Consider the following 14,619-nt stretch of genomic DNA (forward strand, 5'->3'; position numbering starts at 1 on the left):
ATGCTGGTCAGGGGAAATTTCTCTGAGGAGACCTCAATCAGCAGACTTGCCTGAATGGAGAGTACTGTAGGCAGAGGGAACAGCATGAACAATGGCCTTACGGCAGGACCAAGCATGGGATGTTCTTTGAACAGTGTGGCAGGAGAGGAGCGAAGGAGGCGAATCCCATAAGAGATGAGGGCAGACAGGGAACGCTGGGCCAAGCTTCTCCTGGGAGAGAGATGGAGCCAAAGTATACCTCAGGTATTCACAGGCTCCCTCTGGCTGCATGTGGGGACACACTGGGGCAGGAGGTAGGGGTGGGAGCAAGGAGTGAGGAAGCTGCCATGCAGTCTAAGCAAGATGCAAGGGTGGTCTGAACTACCCTTGCAGGTGAGGAAGTAGAAGAGTATAAGGTGGCAGGTTATACTCTGAAGCTTAAGCCACCAGGAATTCCTGATACTCTGGATGTGGAATAAGAGAGAAAGAGAGGGGTCAGAACGACTCCACATTTTTTGGCCCAATCTACAGGATGGATGGGGCACTAGAAGAAGGCAGGGTCACTGGGAATCAACGTCTGTGTGCCCTACCCCAGACTGTAGCTAGGAGAGGGCTGCCTATTATTTGTACTACCCCTGAGTTCCCTGGCCCTGAGACAAATAAGCTCTTAACACACAGCTGTAGAATAGGTAAGAGATGGAACAGATAGGAGAAAACAGTGACGGGACTCATCTCAATTATAACCAGCATGTGCTACTTTTACAGTAGAAATGGATTTTTTTCTTAAAGTTCCAAGGTCGGTTAAGCTTGCCGGTACTGAGAGCTAGTGAATATATGGAACAATAAAAGTTCTCACTCACTATGGGTGGGAGTGGAGACGGGTACTAATACTTTGGGAAACTGTGTGGTGGTGTCTACTAACCCTGAGGCCTGCACTGACATGCATATGCACATGCTCCCTGGAAAAGGGCAAGCACACGTCCCAGCAGACATGGGCAAAGAGGGCATCCACACAGACAGCGAGAGACAGAGAAATTGTTTTGGTTTATTCCATGATGGAACACTGGAAAGCAATGAGGAGGTACGAACTACAAGTACACACAACCATATGGCTGGATCTCACGGAGAAAATGATGAAAGAAGCAAAACACAAACAAGTACATCCTGTAGGATTCCACTTATGCCAAGTTCAAATGTAGGCAAAATTATATTATCTAATTTGGGGAGGCACATTTAGGTAGTAAAAACACTCAGGAAACACAAGGTCACAGTGATCATATGAAATTAGGAGAGTGGCCCCCACAAGGGTCAAGGCTGAGGGGGACAGGTGGGTGCCAAGCCCTCTATCTTCACCTAGGTAATGCTGAGGCATTTGTTTACCTTACAATTATTTGTTAAACTGTCACTTGTGTTTTAGGCAATTTTCTGTAGGCACATCCTAATTTACAACTATTAAAAGCAATGGAGGGCAGTGCAACGGTGGCTCAGTGGCAGAATTCTTGCCTGCCATGCCGGAGACCCAGGTTTGATTTCCAGAGCCTGCTCACACACGCTCACACACACACACACACACACACACAAATGGAATTATAAATGTACATAAATAGAAATATAATATTTCAGAATAAAACCGCTGGGGGCCAGGCTGCTATGGATAATTTGGGGAGAGGAGAGGACAAGGACTATGGAGACGTGGAGGGGAGGGGTCTTAGAGAGACAGGGGCAAGGGCTGCCTACAGAGTCCTCACTGGGGGACCCTCACCTGCGGGGTGGAGTCTGCGGAGGACAGCAGGGCCCTCCAGGCGGACAGCAGCCTGCAGTGTCCTATTTTCTCCCATTCCCAGTGCTGTGCTGCCTGGGAGGGCAGGAGGGGAGAGGAAGAGGGTGGGAAGGAGCCCTGGGCATCTCCCAAGGCCCAGGATGTAGGTGCCTCTCCTTGTGTGGGAGTGGCTGAAACAGGAATAGGGAAGTAAGCCTGAAACTGCATACAAGGCTGCTTTATCAGAAGTTTCCAGAGCCAGGCTGGGCACCCAGGGTGGGAGCAGAAAGGACCGGGAGGCCCTTTATGGGGGGACTATGCCCCAGACAACCCCTCCCCCAGAGCCAATTCCCAGCTCTGCTTGTTCGGTGAACCTGGGAGAGGTTCCCAGGTTCTTAATTTCCTCCCGTATAAAAGGGGGACAATAATGTCTATGTCTTAGGGCTGTTGGGAGGATTCAATGAGTGGGTTCACAGAAAGCATTCAGGTCAAATTTGTTACTATTAAGAGCATATGGTAATACTGTGCCACCTAATACCTGCAGCAATAGTCTCTGAGCATTTAACTCTGCATTTTGTTTGCTGGACATTCAAGCATATCCCCAAAACAACCCTAAAAGGAGGTATCATTGTCACTGAGGCAGAGAGGTGAAGTGACTTGTCCTAGGTCACACAGGTGGTTTTAAGCATAAAGTTGGGCTCTGAAGCCGAGTCATCAGGCCTCAGAGCCTGTACCCTCAGCTTCTGCTGTATCAGACAGATTAAGAGCCAGGTAGACTGGGCTCGAGTCCCTGACCTGCTGCTTACTTTCTGTGGGGTTGCCAGTAGGGGCCACAGTTTCTCCTTCTCAGAGAAAGCAAAAATATCGCACCCAGCTCCCAGAAAAGGAAGCCCAGATAGCTGTCAATGAACACAAAGAAGCTACGCTTTACTCATATTCAAATCAGAACCAACACAATGGCCATTTGTCACCAATCTGCTGGCAGAGGTCAAAGCATCCATGCTTGTGCGGGTGGTAGAAATCTGGTACCACCCAACATGAGGGGTGGGAACAAAAATTGGCATACCTGCTTGGGAAGGACAGTTCTGACAGAACTAATGGGGCTCATGGCCTCAGCCCCACAGCCTCACTTCCAGACACTTCACAGCTACACTCACATGGGTGCATGGCCCTGTGTGGAGGAGGGAGCCTCTGGGATGGCCTGAGTGTCCACCAGCAGGGGAAGAAGTAAAACAGACGGGATACCCACATGGGATGGAATATTACACAGCTATAAAAATGCATGAGGAAGCACTTTATGTACAGACAGAAAACCAAAAAGTGAAAAATGCAGGGGCAGAACAGAATACAAACATAGGTATCTGCTCCCATTTGAAATGGGGGTAAGGGGAGGGCACGTGCAGTTTGTAAAGGAACAAATATTGCAAGAAAGAAATAAGAGAATGGGAAAAAAGGCAATCCCTGGGAAGGTGGGGACAACAGTCAGCATGGGAAAGAAATTTCCTTGTTACTGTATCCTCTTTTGTGCTGTGTGTATTTTTTCAATTATTATTTAGAGGAATAGGTAATACATGCACACAGAACAAAAATGTGCTTTCTTCATATTAAAATGCAGGAAAAGAAAAATGAGGTTAATAACGCTCCTTCTCAGGGCCTCTGGGAAGGACCACTGTGAGGCTGTTTTTGAAGCTCCCATCCCAGGGCCTGGCACAGAGGCAGCAGCTGAGTCACGGTAATGGCAGCAGCTGGGGCTGTGAAAGCATCTTTAGAGCTGGGAGCAGGCCAAGAGGAGGCTGCATTGGAGGAGGACAGGGTAGGATGCAAAGTGGTTGGAATGATTAAAATCATTACGTTCAGTACTCACCAAGAGCTAATCCAGGCAACATGCTCAGTCCATTACCCACAGGACCTCCTCAAATTCCTCCCAACAGCCACAAGAGGTAGCTATGATTACCACCCCCTTGATTACCACCTCCTTGACAGATAAGGAATGTGGGGCCCAGGGAGGTTACAGATCTTCCTCAGGATTCCCAGCCAAGAGCTAAGAGGGGGCAGGCTGAGATGCTATGTGATAGTACCGCCCTGACAGGGAACAGCAGCAGAGTACTTTGTGCCCTGGGGAAACGCAGGGCCCAGGGGATGGGCTACTGTGAGTGGTGGCTTCCGTCACGTGGGTCCCAGCTGGCTCACCTGGGACTGGAAAAGCCCCTCTGCCCCTGCCCCGCCTCCATCTTCCTGTGGGCCAAGGCTTCTGGCAGACAATAAGCCTCAGCCTGGGATGGGCAGCTGGAGCGGGAAGGGTCCCATTTCCCTGGCTGTGACTTGGAAGGAGACTGCTTCCTGCTGGCAGCATCTGTGGCCACCCGGCTCTGGTGATGGGAGAAACAGCTGCCGGGGACACCCCTGAGAAGCGTCTGGCCAGGAAGTCTGGCTCACTGTGAGCCAGCAGGATGGGGGCGGGTAAGGCAGCGGACAAGAAAGGAAGGAAAGGTCCTAGGGTGGGGGGTTGGAGGGACGCAGGAGTCAGGGCCCAGGAACCACCCAGATCAAATAGGCCCCAAGGAGCCTCTATCTGAAAAAGAGCCTGGGTAAGAACCAACTGGGAAGGAAGTGCCCCGGTCTTGTCAATTCCAAACCACTGGAGGGCAGCCAAAACAGGCAATGACAATGGCACCCTAATGCCTGGGGTTCAAGTCCCGCCTCTGTTACTTGCCAGCTATGTGATCTCGGGCAAGTCAGGTCTCTGGGTCTCTGTTTTCCCATCTGTGAAATGGGGTGATCACAGTAACAACCTCACAGGCTGTGGTGAAGATTCAATGAACTAATTAATATGAATAAAGTACTCCAAATCCTGGCTGGCACCATCCTTAACCCATCCACCCTCATCCCATCCATTCTCTTCTCTCACCTGAACTACCACAACAGCCTCCTCATGGGTCTCCCTGCGCCCACCTCCCATAGCAGCCTGAACAATCTTTACAAAAGGGAAATCAGACATTGCTTTAAACCTTCCAATGACTTACCACTACACACAATGAAATCCACATACCTTACCCCAAGTGCCTTTCTCTGCCACATCCTCCCCCACTTCTCTGACCTCATCCCCTTCTCAGCCACACACGGGCCTCTCAAATGTTCCCTGAACATCTGAAGCTCACTCCAACTTCAGGGCCTATGCTCTTTCCCTACCTGCTACCTGTTACCTTCTTTCTACCTCCTTTCTTGGCCTGGCTTACTCCTCGACAATCAGATGTCCCTTCCTCCAGAAAACCCTCATTGACTCCCCAGTCTGAGACAAGTGCCTCCACAATCACCCGTATCTCCCCCACCCCCAGCCCAACGCTCCTGCCTGTGTCTGCCCCTTCTTGGTCCTGACCCCTCTGCCTGTGTGTTTACCATCACAGCCCCTAGCTCTCCGGGCTGTCACCCTGTGGGGACAGGTGTTTCCCTCACAGTAATATATTTCTTGGAGGCAGGGCCAAGGCTGGATTGGTTGCTCCTGGGATCAAAAGTTAAAGCACATAAAAGAGTGTAGCAAGGTTTTGTCCATCCTCTTCCAAGCTTAACCTTCTTCCTTCTTGCCTCCTTCCTGAGGAATTTCCAATCAGTCCCGTTTTTTTTTTTCACTATTGTCAGCCCTGGGAGCTGGCCAAAGCCACAGTCGCTCTTTTGGATGTTCTAGTGGGCAAAGGTGGAAGCCCTTCCCAGCCTATCTCCTCTTCTTAGTGTAGGGGGATGCCAGGCACCGTCTAAATGTGTTCCATCAACCATCTCCCCAACTGTTCGCAACCAGCCTGGGGAGGCAATAAGACCCACCATCTCATGGCTGAGAAAACCATTTCAATGAGGTACAAGCATTTGGGAAAGCGACTGACAACAGGCAGGAAAGTTGGAATGTCCAGAATTTCCATGCCAGACTTGCCCAAGTGAGATCTGGTCACAGGACACAAGGAAACATGTCCTAGAACATTAACTACAGTGCCGTTTGCTAGAACCTAGACAGGAACCAGGTAAATGCCACCAAAAGGAGAATGGAGAACTCCTGAGTGACCTAATTACAAAAAGAAACACTTGGCAGCAGGGAAAACAAATGGCCTGTCCAAGACCTACATGGAGAAATACCCAGACTCTAGCGTTGAGTCAAAAAAAAGCCAGTTCAGAAGGGCATGTGTACTGTAATACCACCTGCACAAACTGTAAAACAGGGTGGTCAACTCTGGCTGGCCATTAGAATCAGCCAGCTTTCAAAGGACTGAGGCCTAGGCCCCACCCTAGACAGAATCAAAATCTCTGTGGGTGAGGCCTGGACAACAGTGATTAGTGATTACAATGTGTAGTCAGGGTTGGGCTCTACTACTCTACTGTTTATAAGTACATTCAAGGGTAGAAAACCTGCAGAGAAATGGTGAACTCCAAATCCAGGACACTGACTACCACTGGAAGGGACGAAGGGTAAGGGAGAAGGGAAGAGCTTCACAGGGTGTTCTGTCCCAGGCTGCAAGTTAGATACGTAATTCATTATATCGAAACCTCTGCTTTTCCACTAGCCTAAAATGTATCATAAGGAACAAAATTGGCAAATAAGAAATTACTGTGCCCAAGGTCCTAGAGCTGTCAAGTGATGGGGCAGTGACCTGAACATGGGTCTTCAATGCCAAAGCCCCATCCCTCCTTCTCTCTCCCCAGGCCTGAGCCACAAAGTGCGCTGGCACTGGGAGGAAGGCCAACCTCCAGGGCTGCCTGGCAGCGTACCCACTTGCTGACCCTGCTGGAGCCTGGTGGAGGAGGGGCAGCTGACAGAGGAAGCCAGGAGGCAAGAGAGGTCCCTCCATTGCCTGAGACTTTTTCCAAATTGGGTGGCCTCTTTCCATCCGTGTAGTAGTTTGGAAAGACTACTCTCCAACTCTCAGATCAGATGGCTTAGGTACGCAAATGATTGGCCTGGCCAATCGGAGTGTTTCATCCACAACTCCCAAAGAGTGATTGGTCCAGTCAGTCAGTCCAGGGAGCTTCCGGAGCCACCAGAAAAAGGGTATTAGAGCTCCTGGCAGGAGCTGGCCAGAGGAAACTAGCACCCAGAGACAGTAAGGCAGACTCTGACAACAGCCTGTGGTGTCTGGATCCAGCTCCACGTGAAGCCATCACTTTGCATGGCTCACTTACATGAACCCATCAATGTCAATTTTGGCTTGAGTCAGTTTAAACTTTTTTTTTTAATCATGTATAACTAAAGCAGTCACAATTGAGATAGCTCCCCACTAGACTCAGCTGTCAAAGGATATCCCAACCCAAACCCAACACCCACCCTTCCCAGGCTGAGCACACTAGAGGGCTCACCCTGACCTACAGGTCCCCAACTCTGCACCTGCTCCCTAACCGCTACTCACACCCTGTTTCTTCTGCCTGGTATCACCTTTCCCATCTCCCTTCCTCATCCTTCAGAGCATCCCCAGAGGATTTTCTCAGGGACACAGTCCCAGTCTAGATCGGACATGGGCATTCTTCTGGCTCCCTGAACACGACCTCACAGGCTACATCACTGTTTGTACAGATGGAGTCACATGTTGCCAGTTGGAGGACTGATGCCAGGCTGCTCCCTCCAGGGGACACTGAGGGCCCTCTGAGGCCAGGGACTCTGTGTATCTTGCCCACAGCTTCACATTCAACCACCATATATAGAGCATCCTCTGAGTGTCAGGATGGAACAAGATGGGAAAATTCCCTGACCTCCCTTGTGGAACCCACATCCCAGAGAGGGAGATACAAACAACTGGCCTAGCAAACAAGATAAGGACAGAGTGAAAGGCTGGGAAGAAAACAAGATAATAAGATAGAGTGCCTGGGAGCTGTGAGAGTTTGGGTGGTCTGGTCGGCAGTGAGGGAATGACCTGTGACAGGGGCAGGGTTGGGAAAGGATTCCAGGCAGAGGGAACAGGAAGGTCAAAGACCTGGAGGGAGGCAGAAGCCTAGGGAATTGAAGGACGGCAAAGAGGCTGGTGTGGCTGGAACTGGGGAGCCATGCAGAGAGAGGGAGTTAATCAGGTGGCAGTAATTGAGGGCCACAATGAGAGTTGAGAGTTTTAAGAACAGAGAACACCCAATTTTGCATAAGGAACCATCCAACCACATCCTCTCCAGTCAAAACCCATCAGACTCACTCGGACCATCCACACTACTCCTCCTAACTCTAGGCCAACCATGAACACCCCACCCCCAAATCCACAGGCCCAAGGGAACCTCTCCTCCCAGATCACACCCTTCCACAGAGGTCAGACAACCCATTCCTGCACAGGGAGTGGCCCAGCCTGCCCAGCCCCCTGTTTCCAGGAATAGACCTAGAGGCCAGAGAGAAGCAGTGGCAACTTATGGGAGCTTTGGAACCATTCAGACCCAGATTCAAATCTCCCTTTGCAATTAGCAAAAGTTCTGAGCCTCACTTTCTCCTCCTGTAAAATGGGTCAATCTAATTCACAAGACTGTGGAATGAATAAGACTGTAGATGCAACAAGACCAGACATATAGGATGCTGAGTCCTCATTAAACATTAACCAACATTATGATTATCTGAGAGGCAGTAAAGCATAGAAGGACTCTGGAGCCAGAACTGGAATCCCAGCTCCACGATTTTTTACTAGGCAACCTTGGACAAATTACTTAACTTCCCTGGGCCTCAGTGTCCTCAACTTAAAATGGGGATGACAATAGCACCAGCCTCTTGGGGTTGTAGGAAGAATGAAATGCTTTACAATTAATATATGTAAAGCACTCAAAACAGGGCCTAGCACACAGTCAGTATTTTATGAGTGCTTGCTAATATCATCGTTATGGGAGGAGGGGCTCCCCTTCTCACCACCAGGAAGCCCCTTTGACTTCTTTGCTGAATGTGCCCGCCCCTCTGCCCCAGTCACTAGAGTTTTAATCTTTGACCCTCAGGAACATCTGTCTCGCCTCTAATTCTGGCCTATGCCTCTTTCCGACACGCCCAATCTTTGATACCGTAAGAAATGACCCCCAACCTAAAACTCATTCATCTGCTCGGCTGGTTGCGAACGTAAACCTTCAACCTACCACCCCCAAAGATCTGACCTCTGACCCTCGCAGGAGTACCCTCCCCTCAAATCATTAACTTTGACCCCCTTTCTTGTAAGATTCGCCCCGACCCTTTCGAACGAGCCCCCACTTCAAATTTCACACTTTGGCTTCCCTTCACCACGCCCCCTTTTCTAGAATTTGACCTCCGATCTCCCCTACACCTCCCTTTCCTCAGCGTCGACCCCCAACCAACCCGACTCGACCCTTCCCTCCCGGAGTGAACTTTGACCCCGGCGGCCCCGCCCCCCTACTCTTGAAATCGATCTCCCACCGCCAGCATCCGCCCCACTCCAATCCCGTGGTCCTACCGCTTAGCCTACCGGCTCGGCACCGCAGTCCCTCGCGGCCTAGCTACTTGGCCCGGAACTCCACGTCCTCGCGCCGCCCTCAGCTCTCAGGCGCCGCCGCCACAGCGGCCGCTGCCGCCGCCATGTTGAAGCCCCAGCGAACATCCGGGGCTTTCCCCCTTCACCGCCCACCAGTCCCCATGGCAACGGGGCCGACAGGGCCGGTTCAGGGCTCGTGCAGGGGCGGAGCTGGGCGGCAGGCAGCTCCCGCTCCGGCCTCTGATTGGTGCAGATTCTCCAATCCCAGGGCTTCGGGCAGAAAATGCCAAGCCAGGATTGGAAAATTCGGAAAGGGTGCGGGGAGTCTGGTTCCGTGCCCAGTGTAATTCTTAAAGGAAAGGTGACTTTTCTTTCAGCACCCATCCTTACCTACCCCTAAAAGAAGTTGGGTGTGGAAAGCAGTGTTAGGTAATAATGGCCAGAAACTGATCTTGAACATTTACTATGATCCAGGCACCGGGCCAAGTGCTTTACGTGAGTCATGTCCTATTGTATTATTAATACCCATTTTACGGAATAAGAGACTGAGGTTCAGAGGGGCGAATTAACTGGCTCAGGAATTCAGGATCACAGTAGTTGATGAGTTTTGGACAATGGTCTGGGTCAGAGCTTGCAACCCAGGAACATGGGAACCAAGACACTATTTCATTTAAACTTTTTAAAAAAGTGTTAAAGTAATTAATTGGTCAACAATTGAAAAATACCAAATAAAAATAAGAATCATTATAAAGTAAGCTCTGACATCCTCTTCTACGCTCTCACTCACTGGGCTCCAACCTCCTTGCTCTTCCTGAAAAATGTCAGACACACTCTCACCTCAGAGCCTTTGCCTTGACTGTTCCCTCTGCCTGGAACACACACTTCCCCAGATATCCACATGGCCCCCTCTCTCGCTGCCTTTAAGGTTTTATTCTTCACAGAGATACCATCTATCCCTGACCACCCCATCTATAACGACAAATATTTATTTTTAGTTGTTGGGCTTGCTTAACATAAGCCAATTAGCTAATTATGTTTATCATTCATGTAGTTGTCTTCCCTACTGGAAGGTCAACTCCACAAAAGCATGTTTTTGTCGGCTGCTGCATCTCCAGTGCTGAGAACAGTGCCCTGATGTTATACTAGGTAGATGGCCAATGAACACTTGGAAATGTTGCTGCAATAACTGGATAGTCACATGGAAAACGAATGAAATGTGACCCCCACCCACCATTAGAGCATACAAAAAAGCAAAAACAAAAGCATTTGCTGAGGGGCTGGCTGGCTGGCTGAATCGTAATATCACCCTCTCAGAGTCATTCTTAGATATCCCACGGGTCTAGCAGGGCTGCAAGGTCTAGAACCGAGTAGGTATTTAGCCATTTAATCAATGTCTGGGGAAGCAATGAATGAATCATTTCTTCCTCACGTTGACCAGCCTTTTTAAAAATAGAATCTGAATGACATATTTATTAAGGATTTTGTATCTTTTAAAAGTGACATTATAGGGTGGGTCGTGGTGGCTCAGCAGGCAGAGTTCTCGCCTGCCATGCTGGAGACCTGAGTTCAATTCCCAGTGCCTGCCCATGCAAAAAAAAAAGCAATATTATAAATATCGCCAGTATCTTTTTCCATGTCCTTAAATATTCTTCAAGAACATTGGTTTTAATGGCTGAGTAAGATGCCATCCTATCAATGAACTCTAATTTGTTTAACCTCTCTTTCTTGTTGAACATTTAAGCTCTGGGTAAATATTTTGCTATTATAAAAATTTTACCCAAACAAATTCATGCAACTAAATATTTGTGCACATCTCTAATTATTTCCTTTGAACAGATGGCCACAAATGGAACTGCTGGGTCAAAAGGAATGTAAAATTTTAAGATTTAATAATAGTTACATTTCCCAGGCTTCCAGCATTTCTGTTCTCCCGACATGGTGCTCAGTTGTATAATTTTAACAACCAGGGCTATGATTATTCCTGTTTCTCAGAAGAGGAAACTGAGGATCAGAAAAGTAACTACACTTGCTCAGGGTCGCACATGCTAATGGGGTAAAGCGGGGGCTCAAACCTGGTTCTGACTTCCCAGTTCTCCTAACTGCCCTATGCTGCCTCCCTATGGCCTGGGATATACATTGCCAAATTATACTACAGGGAACCAATTTATTTCCCATTATCATTCAGAGAGAATGTGCCCTTTAACGTATCCTTGCCAAGATTAACCAGCATCAAACTTTCTTGTTTTGGTGTTCTTTTGAAATCTTTATACCTTACAGAATCTCTTTTTTTTTTTTTTTTCCTTTGCATGGCAGGCACCAGGAATCCAACCTGGGTCTCCAGCACGGCAGGTGAGAATTCTGCCACTGTGCCACCATTGCACCACCCCACAATCTCCGTTTTTTTTAAAAAAACAAGACCGGTAGCTGAGATGATTTCACCTTATCCTGGTGAAATCACCTTATCCTGGTCACAGGTACGGGAGGAGGGCCAGATGCAATCTTGGCCCATTCAAGGGCTTAGCACAGACTGCAGGGGCTTTAGACTCTAGAGCCCACGTTGCGGGGACCCCCTGTAATTTTATTAGGGATCCAAGAGGTCAGAAATCTGGAACCATCCCAGTGCTAGACCCTGTCCCAGGAGCTTTTTCAGGTTTGGCAATCAGGCCCTGTTACTTCAAAGCCCTTGGAGAAGAAAGTCAGTCCTTTAGGGCAGAAGACGGAAATAGGGGTGAGGGGCATAAGGGTGGTAAGGGAAGGGCAGAGGCTGATTTGGCCATGTAACAATTATAAACTTCAGCAGATCAAGGAAAAGACAAATTGCAATATACATATGAGAAAGCAAAGATTTCTGTCCTTCATATGTTAAGAATATTTACAAATCATTAAGGAAAGAAAGATGAACATACAACAGGAAAATAGGCAAAGGACAGGAACAAGAAGGTAAAACAACTGAATAATGAATAGGAAAAATGGAGCTGGCAAACAAGAAAATAATGAAATGGATATTAAACTGAGTTTTTTGTTTTTGTTTTTGTTTTGGCCACTAAGAAAAATACTTTTTAAGCATAATCAGTGCCGATGAGAATACAAGATAATAATCACTCTCATAACCCACTTAGGGGACTGTGATCAGGAAATGTAACAACTGTCTCTCCCTTGATAACAATCCCATCCACTCCTAGGGATTGCTTGTTGGACATTTAAGTTGCTTCTGATTTCTTCCACTGCTTTCTATGCCAGGCCCTCTCTAAACACTTTCCCTGTGTGATCTTAGCTCATCCTCACCACATATCTATAAAATGGGACCCTTATCGTCATTTTACAGATGAGGAAACTGAGGCATGGCATAGGGCGGGGAATGGCACAAAGCCCCAGCCCTTGTAAGCAACTGTCTTTGGATTTTAATCAGAAAGTCTGACTTCAAAGTTGATATTCTTAAAGATGCTCAAATTCACTCAATAAATGTATTCATTGGATGCCTACTGTTTGCCACACATGTTAATAATGGTGAATATAAACATTTACTGGACATTTTCTATATGGGAGGCCCTACAGTAAACACTTAACATGTCTTAACTCATTTAATCCCCCACAACAATCTTATGAGGTATGCACTACTGTTATCTCCTGGCTACAAATGTGGAAACTGAGGCATGGAGAGATTAAATAACTTCCCCAAAGTCACACTGGCATCCTGGCTTCAGGATCTGGGCTCTTAGCCACTTCTCTTATTTTTCAGACAACAAATGCTTTGAAATTAATAATAAACACATGAGCAAATAAATAATAGAGCATAAAAGAAGGTGATGGGCAGAGCTAGAAATAAAAATCCCGTTCCATGGAAAACATCTATGCAGCCATACAAAGAATGTGGAAAACACAGGACCCAGCAATCCCATTCCTGGTTATTTACTCAAGAGAAATAAAAACACATATTCACATGATGAATTGTTTGGGAAAGTTCACAACAGCTGTAATTCATAAATGTCAGAAACTGGAAATAACCCCAAATGTCCATTAGCTGGTGAATGGATAAACCCATGAGGTACATCTTTGCTATGGAATACTACTCAGCAATAAAAAGGAAGGAATAACTGATAAGCACAACAAGGTGGATGAACTGCGAATGTATTTGGTTGGGTGAACGAATTTCAGTCTCAAACGATTATAGGTACAATTCCATTTGTACGTAGCATTCCAGAAAAGGGAAATCTAATCTATAGTGATAGAGAACAGGTCTGCCTGGAGACAGAGGGAGGGATTCACTGCAAAGAAGCAGGAAGGAACTTTTGGGGGTGGTGGAAATATTCTGATAACAGAGGGGGGGTGAGTCGCAGGTGCTGGTGGCAGTGAGGACAGGGCGGGGGGCAGGACACGCAGTTTCACACATCTGTCAAAACTCATCAAACGTACCCCTTCTGAAGGTGCAGTTAGCTGTATTAAATTATATCTCAATAGAGTTATATTAAAATGGTTTTAAATGCAATATATTATATAAATAACATAAAAGTGTCTCAATATTGGTTCTTTAATTGTAACAATTGTACCACACTTACGGGAGTTGTTAATGATAGAAAAAAACTGGGTGTGAGGGTTTATGGGAACTTTCTGTACCATCTTCCTAATTTTTTTGTAAACCTAAAACTGTTCTAAAATATTTACTCTTTGTAACTAAAAAAAAAATGCAGTAGAGAGATTATTTTTACGTCCTTGTTCATTTAAGCAGGAAAGAACACCAGGTTACACATTCATCTGTATCGTATGATAGTATTTTTTTTAATCAGGGGTTATGAGGGGAAGATATTAAGTTGTTAAAAGTGAGAAGCAGTTAGGGATGGGACAACAGGGAAATCGCCAGTTCTATTTTGTTCTTTTCTGCATTTTATTTTTTAGATGTTATTGTCTCATCTGAAATAAACATATTATCGGTTTTGAAATGTGTTGAAAAGAAATATCAAAGATCTGGAGAGAGATCTTGGAAGGAGGAGAGGGGCTGGGAGAGACCCCCAGGAACCTCAAAGACTCCCCACTTCATGTGCAATTCCTCCTGGAGAGGAACTCGTTTCTCCCTCACTCACCTTTTTGCCTTCTTCAGGTCTTTCTGTTCTCCTCTCCCTCCTCTCCCTCTACCCCACGCCCCCTTACTCATTCCTGGGGTAACCAGATAGAGCAAATAAAATACAGAATTCCCAGTTAAAATTCGATCTCAGACAAACATGGAATTTTGTTTTAGCATAAGTATATCCTATGCAATATTTGGGACATACTTATACCAAAACTTATTTGTTGTTTATCTGAAATTCACGTTTAACTGGGCATCCTGCACTTGATCTGGCACCCCTCCTCCCACCACACCAGCCACTCTGGCTTCCTGGCTGTTCTTCAAGTGCACAAGCTCAGTCCTACCTCACGGCCTTTGCACCTGCTCTGCCCTCTGCCTGGGTCACTCTTCTAGGTCTTTTC

General features: G+C 47.3%; 1 protein-coding gene across 4 annotated transcripts in view; it reads right to left on the reverse strand.

Moving 5' to 3' along the window:
• The window catches only part of PAK4 (p21 (RAC1) activated kinase 4), a 51,377-nt gene extending 42,063 nt beyond the window's left edge, over positions 1-9,314 (reverse strand). For 2 of the 4 annotated variants that reach the window (XM_077131915.1, XM_077131916.1), the window contains exon 1: positions 9,151-9,314. The gene's annotated coding sequence lies outside the window, so the exon portion shown is untranslated. Of the gene's footprint in view, positions 1-9,138 lie in introns of all 4 variants that reach the window. The other 2 variants (XM_077131914.1, XM_077131917.1) reach the window with 1 other exon arrangement.
• Between the last annotated feature and the right edge of the window lie 5,305 nt (positions 9,315-14,619).

Source organism: Tamandua tetradactyla, chromosome 16 (genome assembly GCF_023851605.1).
Source record: "Tamandua tetradactyla isolate mTamTet1 chromosome 16, mTamTet1.pri, whole genome shotgun sequence".
Lineage (NCBI taxonomy): Eukaryota > Metazoa > Chordata > Mammalia > Pilosa > Myrmecophagidae > Tamandua > Tamandua tetradactyla.